Source organism: Gymnoscopelus microlampas (genome assembly GCF_963454915.1).
Source record: "Gymnoscopelus microlampas genome assembly, chromosome: 10".
NCBI lineage: Eukaryota > Metazoa > Chordata > Actinopteri > Myctophiformes > Myctophidae > Gymnoscopelus > Gymnoscopelus microlampas.
This window is the reverse complement of record NC_139947.1, coordinates 1,928,002-1,942,838: the sequence shown is the minus strand read 5'-3', so window position 1 is coordinate 1,942,838 and position 14,837 is coordinate 1,928,002. Positions and strand designations below refer to the sequence as shown.

Here is a 14,837-nt window from a genome sequence, read left to right as displayed (position 1 = left end):
ATAGCCGATCTACAAGCTAAAACACGTTGTGATCTGCTATTTGTGCTAATTTTGAATTCTGAAAGTAACAGTCATGGACATATGAGGTTTCCACCCGACAGCAACGATAATTATGTGAAATGAATCAAGACTGAGTAACTGCATGACCTACTTCTAAACTAAAATGTACAGATCATTTACAAACAAGCTGCCAGAGATGAGCATGGAGTGTCTGTACTTCTCCTCCCTGCCTGTGAGCTCTCCTGTCGGGCACAGCTGCTGGCTTTGAGCCTCTCTGCACAGTGGAGCTCTCACTGCAAGACAACAATGTGTTGCATGGAGACACGTTGAGGGCTTGTAGATCAGTGTGGAACACCAGACGACTCATATAGATCTGTTCTCCATTCAACACAGAAGACTTTCCTCTTTGTGCTTCCTTAATAAATAGACTTAATAGACTCCACTACATCCTACTTGCCACTTGCATGATGATGCTGGTGTTAGAGAGCCACCTTGTGGTCAATTTGAGCAACAACATTTCTTCTTTGTATAGTCAATCAAACCATGTGTTTAGTTTTCTGTTTATTTGCTTCATAGGAAACCAAAGCGACTGTATAGTAACACCTGATGTTTGTGAATTGAGTGGTAGTGGTGGTGTTCCAATAAAAGGACTGTGACCCTTTGGACTTGTGGTTCTGATAGATCACCTGTGGTGGAATGTTTTTAGTGGACCTGGTACATTAGTTTTAGTTAGGGTTAGAGTAGCATCAGTGAGACTTCATTTCAACAATGGTGGAAACCATGGAAAGATTAAGGCTCACTGAAAGCTCTACCCTTGATGTACTTTTGGAATATCACACATCACATTAAGAACAACATCTACATTTGAAGAGTAAACCTAACTTTCATTTCAAATCTCAAAGTTTCCCATTGAGATGTATTGTAATATGTTGTTGCCAAGAGAGCAACAACACAATAGTAAATCACAACACAACATGCAGTATTACACATTAATTAATTAAGAGTATCGTCAAGAATCTGCAACCATTTCAACCTCAAGAAACCTCAAGCCCTTTGAGTTGAGTGCGTCTTTCCGTGGAAGTGTGTTGCTTTTTATTAGGAACCCAGGTACATCTTAATTGACCTCCAGAGTGTCACCTCGCCGCCTGCTCCTCCCTGTAGTCTTCATGCATACGGACCTCCTCATCCATCTGGGCCTGCAGGTCCTGTGGACAGAGAGGGGAGTGTGTCGGTTGACCATGTTCACATGTCATCGTCATTCATGTTCAAGTCTGTAACTCTGAGAGTGTACAAATGGAACCAAATGGACCCTTACGGGTCTGTAACTCTGAGAGTGTATACATGTTACCCCACAAATCATTAGGCATTACATTTATTTATTCAGCTACTATCAATAGGGAGTGTATTGTCTCAGTAAACTATAGGATCATAGAATGTAGAGAGACAGTTTTGTGTCTCAGTAAACTATAGGATCATAGAATGTAGAGAGACAGTGTAGTGTCTCAGTAAACTATAGGATCATAGAATGTAGAGACAGTGTAGTGTCTCAGTAAACTATAGTATCATAGAATGTAGAGAGACAGTTTTGTGTCTCAGTAAACTATAGGATCATAGAATGTAGAGAGACAGTGTAGTGTCTCAGTAAATCTTCTTTGCGTGTGCCAGTCAACCGGAAAAGGGGAACAAACTTCCAAAGCCTTTTCAGTTCCTGTGAAAAGGTGTTGTAAAGTGGTCTGCCAGTGAGACCACTTGAGCGTATTATAGTCCAGATTCAGAGTACCGTATTTTCCGCACTATAAGGCGCACCGTCAGTGCGCCTTATAATGCGGTGCGCCCTATATATGAAAATAATACATTTATTGAAGGTGCGCCTTATACTCAGATCATGCGCCTTATAGTGCGGAAAATACGGTATTCAGTCTGTGTGTCCGATACCTGAAATGTAAATTAATGTAATCATGTGAAACTATTAATGAAATAAATAAAACTGAGACTGAAACTAGTCTTTAGTTCACTGCAGCCGTCTTAAAATGTTTATCGCGTTGTATAATACTGTATGCTCCCAATAAGATCTTGGACAAAAGCTGTGGCAGAATGATCAGTATGATCTAACTGTGTTAAAGGGCGGACAGGGTTGAGGGTCTGATTATCACCAGCCCCCACCAACAGTGTCAGATTAGTACATTACGATGTCAATAAGATATTCCAGATCCTGCGTCATTGTGGGATCTTTGTCCAATATTTGTGACACAGCAGAAACGCTGTATAACGCTGTTGTCGGTTGCAAAAAGGCACAAAATCAGCTGCCAGGGATGTCAAATGATATTTCAAACGGTCTATAATTTATTGTCGCAAGAACCATGGTTTAGGGCAGGGAGGGATACTCAAATAGCTGAACCTGTTTGCCACATTACAAAAATGGCAAGGGGCCAGGGGCCAGTTGATAAACATTAATGATACTTGATAACTTCTGTCTTTCATTGGCGTCTTATATGGTCAATCTTAAAGGAGTAGTTCAACCCAAAAAAATATTTTTTTTCTATCAATTACACACCCCATGAAGCCTTGATTTTTTAGTTTTGTCGCATTCCTAAACCAATCATTTGATAACCGGCGGAAAGATAATGTTTCCAGCAGGAGACTCCAGAGAGACCGCCGGTACTTTTACTTTAAGTATTTCTACATTGTGGTATTGAGTAAATTGAGTGTATTGAAACACACAATGTAAAATCACATGGTTTGGCTGATCATGGCGGAGCAGACTCATCACTATAATTATCTACAGATAAATCCTAGGGAAGCTGTGTGTGAAATCGGGTGAAATTGATTCGGGTGTCGGCACAGACTACACATTTGCATGTGTAATGTGCTTTGTATCATACACCACTGTGTATGCAAATGTGTCTGCAATGCATGTCTACTAATGTATGTGTGCCTCTGTGCATGAATGTGTACACATGTACAGTTTGTGCGTGTGCGTGCGTGTGTGTGTTCATGCTTAGGCTATGTGCCTGTGAAGACCTATGTTTGTGCATTTGTTTGTGCCTCTGTGCATGAATGTGTATACGTGTAGTGCGTGTGTGCGTGCGCATGTGTGTGTGTGTGTGTGTGTGTGTGTGTGTGCGTACGCGACGCAGTGTGAGCCTGTAGATAAGCTATTTTTGCTATTTTCAGAGATTTTTGAAAATCTTTGAACATTTTATTTTCAAAATACTGACAATTATTATGCCAGCAAAATAGGGATGCTGGCAATCTTATGATTTGTATTTGAACAAAAATCGCTTTAAAAAAAATTATATATATATATATATATATATATATATATATATATATATATATATATATATATATATATATAATTCTCCAAATGGGGCCATTTGGAGGGGGAGAATTGCATATGTATATATATTTCATATATACCCCTGGAATAGAGCAGAACGAAGATGTAGAAATGTGCTCTATTGTCTGTCTGTGTTTCTAAGAAATCGCAACCGGTATATTGCCTGGAAAAGTCAAACCCAGTTATCGTGCTCCTGGAAGACCAGAATAAGGTTTGAGAGCTATTTCTACACAATGGGCCCCCTGGGGCCAATACACACAGATCCCATCAGCACTGCACCGTGCAGGAGCCTACAGAATCTCTCCTATTCTAGCAATCTGATCTGTTTGGGCCTAATCGACTGTCTGCACATGTTGTGTTCCAGGAGGTGAAATGTCCATGTTGGATTTGTTAACCACAATGCACCCCAGCGTCCCTATATTCTGGGGTGAACATTGGGTGGAAATAAGACATGCTAGAATTGCAATGTTTCCTACTGTCCGTCTCTCCTACGCTGTCTCGCTCTCAGCTTTCCTACTGTCTGTCTCTCCTACACTGTCAAACTCTCAGCTATACTAATGTCTGTATTTTCAAGCCGTCTCCCTCTCAGATTTCCCACCTTCTGCCTCTCCTACGCTGTCTCGCCTACAGTATGTTGTCTCCCTGATCAGCTTTCCCACTGTCTGTCTCCACCCTATAGCTTTCCTACTGTCTGTCTCTCCTACACTGTCTCCATCCCCAGCTTTCCTATTGTCTGGCTCTCTCAATCCCCTCCACACTGTCTGATCTCATAGAATACAAAGATATTGATATTATAAAATCATTTGTGTAAGAGAAAAAAAAAGAAGAGAATCTTCGAGATTTTTAAAACATTGTGAAAAATGGTATCGTGAACCTAGTATCGTATCGTGAGTTGAGTGAATCGTTACATGTCTAATTTCTACTGGATGTTTTCTGCAAGGCTTTGTTTTCAAACATCCTGTTTGCTGCTGTCCAGCAGCTAGCGGTGGAGTTGAGCTGGTTCCTGGTAGCAAACACGTTTAGGACACACACAGGGAGGAAGATAATTGTATTTGGTGCCCATTTGAGCCTGGGCGAGCCCGGACGCAATCACATTTGGGGTTCATTTTCTAGATGTCAAGCTCTGGAGCCACAGTATCAAATGGAGCCGAGCGACTGGGAACAACATGGAGATACGCTTTCACTGATAAGATGACAGACGGAGACACAGAGGGAAGGGGGGGGGGGTGTCACTGTTTGTCGTTTTGGTCGCTTGGCATCTAATGTGGGTCATACTTCACACTGAGCTGCTAAACTAGGGTGACCATATTTTCTTTTTTGTTTGTTTACTAAATTGAATACATTTGTATTTGTATCGGGACCCTTAATCACTTAACACATCGGGTGCCAAACACGGTCTGAACCGTGTGTTTACTTAGTGGCGGTTCCGAAGCTTCGGTGCCGAACACGGTCTGAACCGTGATTTCAGTCTTTTTGTTTTTTTCGTTTTTCTCCGCGCGGGCGGGGCTAGAGCAGCTCTAGGAGCACCCATTGTAATCCTGCGAAGGAAGTGCCAGATCGCTCACCGGAAACACTTTTTTCCCCCCCATCCGGTTCCTGTCTATTTCCTACTTTGAAACGCCTATATCTCCAAATCTGTTTCCTGTGGGGAAAAACGGTCATGCGCGATGCGCGATTCCCCCCCCGTTGTAACTCGCCAGGGTAATGTTATGGTTCCAGCCTGTAGCCAGGCTCATGGGACAACATGAATCGCTGCTTTTTTTTGCGTGGATTTGCTTGTAACGCACGCGGAAGGTTTAAACAGCAAAGCGCAGTCAACGGGGAGAATGCTGGCACCCACGGTAAGTTGTTATGAAAAAACGCTGGCACCCGATGTGTTAAAATCCAATTTTCAAAAATATACAAAATCAAAAGTTGCGAAAATAGCCATATCTAAAAGCTCTGCTTGTAGATCTGATATGTTCGATACATTTGACAATTTCTTTGCGCATTTTTTTTAAAAGTTAAACTATTTGGGATTGTGGTAAAAAAAACGGAAAAGAATTAACCCATTAACCCCTTTTTGAGAAGATGGCGGACGGGAGTGAGTAGGCACGAGAGAGGCTCCGACTCGGGAATTAAGAAACCTTGTATTAATTCTTCCTTTAGTGACTGCGATTCATAGTCCATGTTGCAACTTTAAAGTAGATATTAACCATGTCTACGTTGTCTGGACGAGTCGCACCCACACTTTGAATGAACCACTCCATGGAAGGGCGGAGTAGGCCGACCAAACAATTCTAAAGATGCCAACACGCAACCAACAGGACATGGAGCAACTACAAGAGCTGATGAAAGATGTGGCTGAATCAAATAAACAGCTTGCCAAGCAGGTGTCTTTGCTGTCGACAAAAGTCGACAAAATAGACCTGCTTTCGGCGAAGATTGATTCGATGGAAAAAAAGATTGGCTCTTTGGACACTACAATGGAGAAGGCGGGGGCCGATTTGCATGACCAAGGCATTGAACTTGACCATCAAGACAAAAGAATTAAGGCCTTGGAATCCAAACTTGAAGACGCAATGAATGAAATTGACAGTCTTGAGAATCATTCAAGGCTTAATAATTTATTGCTGTTTAATGTACCAGAGAAAAGCGAAAACGCCAATATGTTTTCATTCCTGGCCACCCTGCTCTCCGAAAATCTCCAGATCCAGATCCAGGAGAGTGATTTCCAGGCCGCACACCGCGTTGGTGCGGTGAGGCAGACGGGGAAACCAAGGAGGATTATCTTCAAAACGTATCGATTCCAAAAGAAGTTGGACATCCTGAAGGCTGCAAAATCAGTCGAAATCAGAGTTGAAGACCAGCTTTTAAAACTAAAACCGGATAAGTCTGCAAGGCTGAGACGACGTGAGCAAGAATACTGGCCTTTAAGAGAGCCGCTCCACAAAAAGGGAATCAAAACCAAGATTCGGCATCCAGGAATATTACAGCTGTGGATAGAGTCAGAGCTGTTTACGTTCAAGGATCCAGAAGAGGCCAAGAAAGCAATGAAAACAAAATTCCCCGATTTGGAAATTGGCTGATCAGACGCATATTGGCATGCCAATGTCAGGGGGTTTCTCCCTCACTCGAGGTGGTAAGCCCTACTTTATTTAATTACCATGACTGACTGGGTTAAAAACTGACGGTTGGGCCTATGCCCTATGATTTATTCATTTCAACTGGAACATTATGGTACGGATATTCTCCGCGGGTCAGCGCCCCCTCTTTCTTTATTTTCCTCCCCTCCCTCGCTCTGTTTGACGTTTAACTTTACTCGTTTTTCTTTTATGGATAAGGAGGAGCTGGAATCATTTAACGTGGCGCTGTGTGACTGACTATGTGGATAAACCGTGGGATAACCTTCTGCTTCATGTGACTCTTTGTTTTTTGTCTTTCTTTTCATACTGACGCTGTCTCTCGCCGACATTGGTGGTGCGCGATGCGCGATTTAATCCTTTTGTTTAACTCTTGTTTCTTTGTTTCGTTCTCCCTTGGTTTAGTCTTACTTAAAATAATTCAACAATTTAACTTGAATTGAGGATAAGGGCTATCCTTTTTTTTCCCCTACCCCCTGTCAGTTTATGGTTCTTGTTTTTATTTATTTATACCTATCTTTTATTTTTGGTGATAAACTGACGACGGTGGGATTTGATTAGTAACTTATAGGTTATTTAGCCTGCATGTTTTTGTGTGGTTGTCTACTTTTCCCTCCTTTTCTTTTCCTTTATTATTATACATGCTAATCTCTTATGATGTGGGTTCTGGGTGTCAAACTGGGAGTATATGTAACCAAATGGACCCTTACGGCCCGTTTGGTTGCATGTGCGCACTCTTATAGTAATAAATAATTAAACCAACACCTGCCCTCAGTGTACTGAATGTATTGCATGTCTATTTCGGTCAAGGATGATAGTAAAAACGTATATCCACAGTGATTATTATTTACTCATTCACTTTTCTTTTCTTTTTTAGAGTTCAGGCTTTAGTTTGCTATTATTAAATGGTGTTATTATTATTAGTTTGTTTATTTCGATTTATGATGATAGATAAAACGAATATCCAACATCTCAAACTCCTTTGAGACGGATAGACAATGATTATTATTTTTTTTTCGTTTATTTCTTAATTTTTCTGGAGTTCAGGTTTTAGTTTATCATTACTAAATGCCGTTATTATTATTATTATCATGTCTATTTTGATTAATGATGACGTTAAAATGAATATCCTGCATTTCAAACTCCTGTGAGATGGACAAATAATGATTATTATTATTCTTTTGTTTCTGAAGTTCAGGCTTTTAGTTTGTCACTACTAAATGTTGTTAATGTTATTATTATTGTCTATTTCGATTAATGAAGATAGTTAAAACGAATATCCAGCACTTCAAACTCATGTGAGATGGTTAAACAATGATTATTGATTTTTTTCGTTTTTAATTTATTCAATCTTTTAACTATCATTTTTTCTGAAGTTCAGACTTTAGTTTGTCATCACTAAATGGTGTTGTTATTATTATTATTGTCTATTCCGATTAATGAAGATAGTTAAAACGAATATAGCACTTCAAACTCCTGTGAGATGGATAAATAATAATGATTATTATTTTGTAATTTTCTCGTTTTTTAATTTGTTCAATCTTTAAATTTTTTGGAGTGCAAGCTTTAGTTCATGATTAAATGTTGTTGTCATTATTATTATTAGTACTATCTCAAATTTTTCCTTATAAAAAAAAAAAGAAAAAAGAAACCCCTCCCTTCTGAAGGACAGGTTCTAGCAGTAATATCACATACTTTAGGCTATGTTTATTTAGAGACCAGGAACATGGAACTCAGAAGAGGGAAAAATTGACCACAAACAAGATTCTCATGTATATCAAATACTTCAACTGCCTTATGGAGTGCTATTAAGCACACATCGATGTGCTTCAGAGATTAAAACGGGGTTTCCTTCTCCCCTTCCCGGGTACTGAGACAAAGCCCCTTTGAGCGATTTGTGTTTTCATGGTGCCTTTTGACACCATAAATTATTGTATGTCTGCGTGTTTATGTTGTGTAGGTTTAGTGTTTTTGTTTAGTGTTTTGTTTGCTATTACTCACTACCCCAAACTCGTCTTGTACTTATGTTTTTTCAAGTGGTATCGCTATGAATATAGAAGTAAAAATTACATGTGTGTGCTTCAGGTGGGCATCAATAATGACCAATTTTATTCTTACTATGTAGCTGCAAAATTAAACTTTACTCCATGCTTATGGCTAACTTAAACATAATATCCTGGAATGTTAGAGGCTTGGGCCAGTCCATCAAGCGCAGAACAGTTCTAACTCATCTTAAAAAAAATAAAGCCTCTATAGCTTTATTACAGGAAACTCATTTGACTTCAATAGAGCATTTAAAACTCAAACAGGGCTGGGTTGGGCAAGTTTTCTCCTCCTCATTTACATCTAACAGTAGAGGAGTCGCTATTCTTATTGATAAACAAATTCCCTTCATATTTGAAAACCAAATACTCGACTCAGAGGGCAGATACATTTTAATCACTGGTTCACTGTTTGGCCAACATATGACATTGCTAAATGTATGCGCACCTAATGAGGACTGTCCTGAGTTTATGGCTGAGATGATTACACTGTTTACTTATCACTGTAAAGGTGTGGGTTTAATAGCTGGAGATCTTAATCTGATTATGGATCCCTCGGCTGACAAGGCACCTCCTGCACCGCTGAGATCAAGATCCTCCACAGCCCTTAATGGTCTGTGTGAGGAGGTCGGTCTCATCGATGTATGGAGAGAGCTTAATCCCAACTCTAGGAATTACACCTTCTTTTCGAATCCACACAAATCTTTTTCGAGATTAGATTATTTTTTAATTCCAAGCAGCATTGTCCACTTGGTATCAAAATGCGACATAGGACAGATTATTATCTCAGATCATGCTCCCATTTTTCTTGACATTAAGCTGACACATCCCAAGCCCCAAACTAAAAGCTGGAAGTTTAATACATCTCTACTAACCGACATTGAGTTTGACTCATATTTTTAAAAAATAGTTAAGGATTTCTATAATGATAACAAGCACTCAGAGGTGACTGCAGCCATTTTATGGGATGCAGCCAAAGCCACTTTTCGAGGCTACATAATTTCATTTGCTTCATTTAAAAAAAAGGAGTCTCAAAAGGCCAGGACGCAATTAGAGAACCAAGTAAAACATTTAGAAGCAATTCATAAATATAACCCTTCAGATGTAAATTGGAAGGCTTTTTCAGCAGCCAAAACTAAGCTGGAACTAGATTATGTCAATGACACCAAAAAGTTATTGTTGTTTTCTAGACAAAAACATTATGAATTTAATAATAGAATAGGAAAATTGCTGTCATATCAACTTAAAAAAGAACACACAGAACGTCAGATTAAAGCAATTAGGACACATAATCATGTAATCTCGTATGACCCAGTTGAGATCAACGACACGTTTTTTACTTTTTTTAATAATCTCTATCAAGCGCACACTCCCCCAGCTAGTGAAAGTATCGATTCCTTTTTACAATCTGCTAAGCTACCTAAAGTCTCTGCTGATGACCGTGTCCTTTTAAATGATTCTTTCTCATCTGAAGACGTTTATGACATCATTAAATCTATGGCCGTTGGGAAATGTCCTGGCCTTGATGGATTCCCAGTAGAATTCTACATACATTTCTGGTCTGTATTACAACCACTTTTTATGCCCATGGTAAAGGAATTTGTTGACTGTAGTATTATGCCAGGCTCCATGAAAGAGGCTGGTATTACACTTATTAAAAAAAAGGATAAAGACATGCACGAATGTTCATCTTACAGGCCAATTTCCCTTCTGAACGCTGACTACAAAATCCTCGCTAAGCTTTTAGCCAAACGATTAGATTATGTTCTCCCATCATTGATAAAAAACGACCAGACAGGCTTTGTTAAAGGCCGTCATGGTGCAGATAACATACGCCGCTTGGTTAATATAATTGATCATGTTGGCAAATATGGTGGCGAGTCCGCAATTATATCGCTCGATGGAGAAAAAGCCTTTGATCGGGTGGATTGGAGCTTTCTCCTCTCCACCCTGGCGCATCTCGATCTTGGCTCTAGGTTTACAAATTGTATAAAAACATTATACACTTCACCAACCGCACAAGTTTTTACAAACGGCTATCTTTCAAAAAAGATTAAGCTAGCAAGAGGGACTAGGCAAGGCTGTCCACTATCTGGATCTTTGTACGCTCTCGTGGCTGAATCTTTTGCCCAAACAGTCCGATTAAATTCCAATATTAAAGGCATATTAGCTGGAAATTTAGAACATAAGATTTCGCTATATGCTGATGACACTTTATTATTTTTATCCAATTTAGACCAGTCAATTCCTAACTTACTATCAGTAATTAACTTATACGGCTCGATTTCTGGCTATAAAATAAATGCATCAAAATCTACTCTCTGTCCACTTACCCTCATTGATGATGAAAGACTTAATAGCTTATCCCCTTTTAAACATACAAAAGAAGGCTTTACTTATCTTGGTGTCTTTATTTCCCCTGTACTGGACAATTTATTTAAATGTAACTATACACCTCTTGCACAAAAACTTAAAGAGGATATGGATTTATGGACTAACTTACCCCTCACACTTGTAGGTCGAATTAATGTGGTCAAAATGAACTTATTACCAAGACTAAATTTCAAAGTTTCTTTGGAACCACAAAAAAGTACGTGTCTCTTTGACCACTTTATGCAAACCGTATAGGGAAGGGGGTCTAGCCCTGCCAAATTTTGAATTATATTATTGGTCTGCTCAAATTAAACGAATGGCTGAATGGTTTCTGGATTCGGAAGATTCTCTTTGGAAACCAATAGAGTCCCACTTCAGTAATCCAATTCCGCTGAAATCTCTTCCATTCATAAATAAGAATTTGGCAGGGCTTAACAAATCCTTTATTATTGACGGTGTTTTATCCGTTTGGCCTAGCTGCAAGAAGTATTGTAAACTTCCCAAGAATATATCTGTTCTCTCACCCGTTTCTCATAACCCGGACCTACCGGCAGGTCTAAGTGAGATCGGTTTACAGAGGTGGACTAATAAGGGCGTTAACAATCTGGGTTGTCTATTCAGAAACACAGACTTGAAATCCTTTTCAGAGATTAAGGAGGAATATGGTTTGTCCGCTACAAGCTTCTTTCAGTATTTACAATTGAGACATTTTTTACAATCACAGATTCAGAGAAATATTTTTAGGTTTCAAATAGACGAGATAGAACTATTTTTTAGTAATGAATCTATGCTAAAACTCACTTCAAAGATCTATAAAGTTCTCAATAGTAGAGTGACCTCATCCTTCTTACCTCTGAAAAGGATATGGGAAAAAGATTTAAACATAACTATAGATCAAGAAGCATGGACAATGGTATGTGCAAAGGTAAATCTACCTTCACTCTCTCCTAGAGTGTTGGAGCATAATTATAAGTTCATTTTCAAAACATTTCTAACCCCAGTTTGTTTAAACAAGATGTCCCAGGAGTATTCACCCTTATGCAACAGATGTAAATTAACTCTGGGTACATATTCACATATGTTCTGGTTCTGTTCAAAACTCAAACCATTTTGGGAAACAATCCACGCCTTAATCGAAATCATTTTTAAATGTAAACTGAGGAAATCTCCTCTTTTGTATCTTTTAGGAGTTGACCTAAATGTAATCATGAGCTCTCCACATAGGAAATTGTTTGATGTATTTAGATTTCTGGCAAAAAAATGTATTCTAATTTTATGGAAGACCGATAATATCCCAAATGAACATATGTGGATGACCCAAATAATGTCGCTGTTACCACTGGAGAGGCTTAAATATGAAATACAAGATAAGACAGAGGGGTTTCTGGAGGTATGGTCTCCCTTTCTGGACTTCATGGAAGAGAGTCATTGATTCAGACCGGTCCAAGATATTGATTTAGGTTGCTTTGATGAAAGAATAACAGACACCCCACCCTCATTTGCGCACACACATACCCCTTACTTATGAAGCTTTACCACTTGATACTTTTTATTTTTTACCTTTTGTTTTATTGTTCTTGTTCCCTGTCTTACACTTATGATTTTCTGTACGCTCACTGTTTTGTATGTAGGTCTGTCTGAGTCTGTTGTGGTCTGTTGTTGCAGTCTTGTTGTTATTGTAGTCTGCTGTCTAAATGTAAACCCGAAAATTGCAAAAATAAATGATTATAAAAAAAAAAAAGAATTAACCCATTAACACATCCACTGCCAGGCCCGTAGTCCTACGGGCCGTTAAATCCAACCGTTAACTGCCGTTCCCGTAGCCCGTAGTCCCGTAGTTTTCCCATGTTAAATCGTGCAGGTGCAGATTCCGGATTTTTTTTGCACTTCCGGTCTCGAAGTGGGCGGACCGGAAACGAAATAATACTGTTTCCGGTTTTTCTCCCGCCTCCGTTTCCTGTCTAGCGGTCAACTTTGGACGCCATTATCTCTGGCTTGTTGTTTTTCTCACCGCATCCACCATTTTAGCGTTTTCCTCTCGTTCTCCAGAATGCAGTGTCGGATCGCCGCACGGTTTTCAGCGTTTTGTTCGGTCGGGTCCCGTGTTTGTGTCGAACCAAATGAACGCGGATTTTAAACGGATTTAGCGGGGCCTATGACGGAATCAAAAAAACAAAAAAGGTAAGAAATTGCTTGGCACTACGATGGACGTTCTGAGATTAGCCGATGGCAGTCAATGTGTTAAAAACGAGAAAGCATCTGTGTCATTTTAGGTCCGTGGCCAAATACATATCAATCTGGGGGTCCTTGACTTGAAATAGTTTGAGAACCCCTGCCGTATACTAACTCCTAGCAGTGCTATGGCTTGGCTGGGGGGCGGGGGGGGTACGGACACCAGATTAACATACAGCAGAACACACCAAATAATGGAACAAGCAGCTATTACCTTCCAGTGTTGATTTTGACAGCAAACTTTGACTTAGTTTTAGTCATAGTCTTTATAGCTTTACGGGTGTAAAGGAGTGGGTGACATTTGTGTTTTTTGCGCAAGCTTGTTTTCAGAAAGAAACAAGAAGAGGGGACAAGGGGACAAATCTAACGGTAAAGAATCTAGATGTAGATTGATTAGTTAAAACGGGCAAACAAAGGTAAACACAATAACTACAATGCATGTCTGTCCACACAGCACGAATTGTGTATGACATCACATGCACACACACACACACACACACACACACACACACACACACACACACACACACACACACACACACACACACACACACACACACACACACACACAATGAGTACCACGGAGAGCGATCACGTCATTTAGGACAGTGTGTGCTCCCCAGGTTGACATGCATTAGGGCTACAGACCCCCATTTAATGGCATTTATATCTCTGGGACCCCAATTCATATTGTAAAATCAATGTTAATGTAACTCTGAGAGTGTACAAATGAAACCAAATGGACCCGTTAGGGTCCATTTGGTTTCATTTGTACACTCTCAGAGTTACAGACCCATAAGGGTCCATTTGGTTCACTATCCATCATTTAGCTGCGAACCCCCTCAAGTACCCCTGGGGGTCCCCGGACCCCACTTTGAGAACCAATGATTTAGGAAGCCACTTTATCTATTTAGCATCCACTACCATTAAAAAAAACGACCGTTTCAATTGCCTCGTATTGATATGTAAAGCTTCACTATGTAACTTTCCTCTTCTACCGTGGATTTGCACTGGGGTTTGCTGTGCAAAGTGCTGACATCTTTACCATTGAGCTAATTAGAGCCTGTCTGCTTGCTCAGGGGATAAATTGAACATGACCTTCAGGTCAAAATTTGTGTCTACAAGAGAGGAGAGAGAGGTTCTTTGTATGCATGTCTTTGTTTGTGTTCTGCTCTCTCTCTCTCTCTCTCAGACTGTCTCTCTTGCCCATCTATCTCAATCGCAGCTGCAGGTTAGGACGCTCATTAGATTAACCACAGTGGTGTGTGTGTGTGTGTGTGTGTGTGTGTGTGTGTGTGTGTGTGTGTGTGTGTGTGAAGACGGATGTCAGCGCGCGTGCGTGCGTGCGTGTGTGTGTGTGTTGGGGGATGGGGGGGGGCCATGAAAATAATTATTATTTCTCTCCAGACTGTGAAATATGACTGAACCGTATCAGCAGTGATGGGTGGGGGCATGGAGTGTGTGTGTGTGCACGGGCGAGTGTATGTGGGTGTGTGTGTGCGTATGCGTGCACATGTACATGTGTGTGCGTGCGTGTGCGTGTGCGTGTGTGTGTGAGCGTATGCGCGCGCGTGTGTATGTATGCGTGTGTGTGTGTATGCGTGTGTGCATGTGCGTGTTCGTGTGTGTGTGTGTGGGTGTGCGTGTGTGTGTGTGTATGAGTGCGTGCGTGCGTGCGTGTTGGGGGAAGTGATAACACGTGAGGAAGAGAGAGGAGAGGAGGATGTG

General features: G+C 40.3%; 1 protein-coding gene across 1 annotated transcript in view; it reads right to left on the bottom strand.

Moving 5' to 3' along the window:
* LOC311053443 (uncharacterized protein) overlaps positions 1-903 on the bottom strand; it is a 105,434-nt gene extending 104,531 nt beyond the window's left edge. The window contains exon 1 of the mRNA XM_084068972.1: positions 181-903. The gene's annotated coding sequence lies outside the window, so the exon portion shown is untranslated. The remainder of the gene's footprint in view (positions 1-180) is intronic.
* Positions 904-14,837: the final 13,934 nt, after the last annotated feature.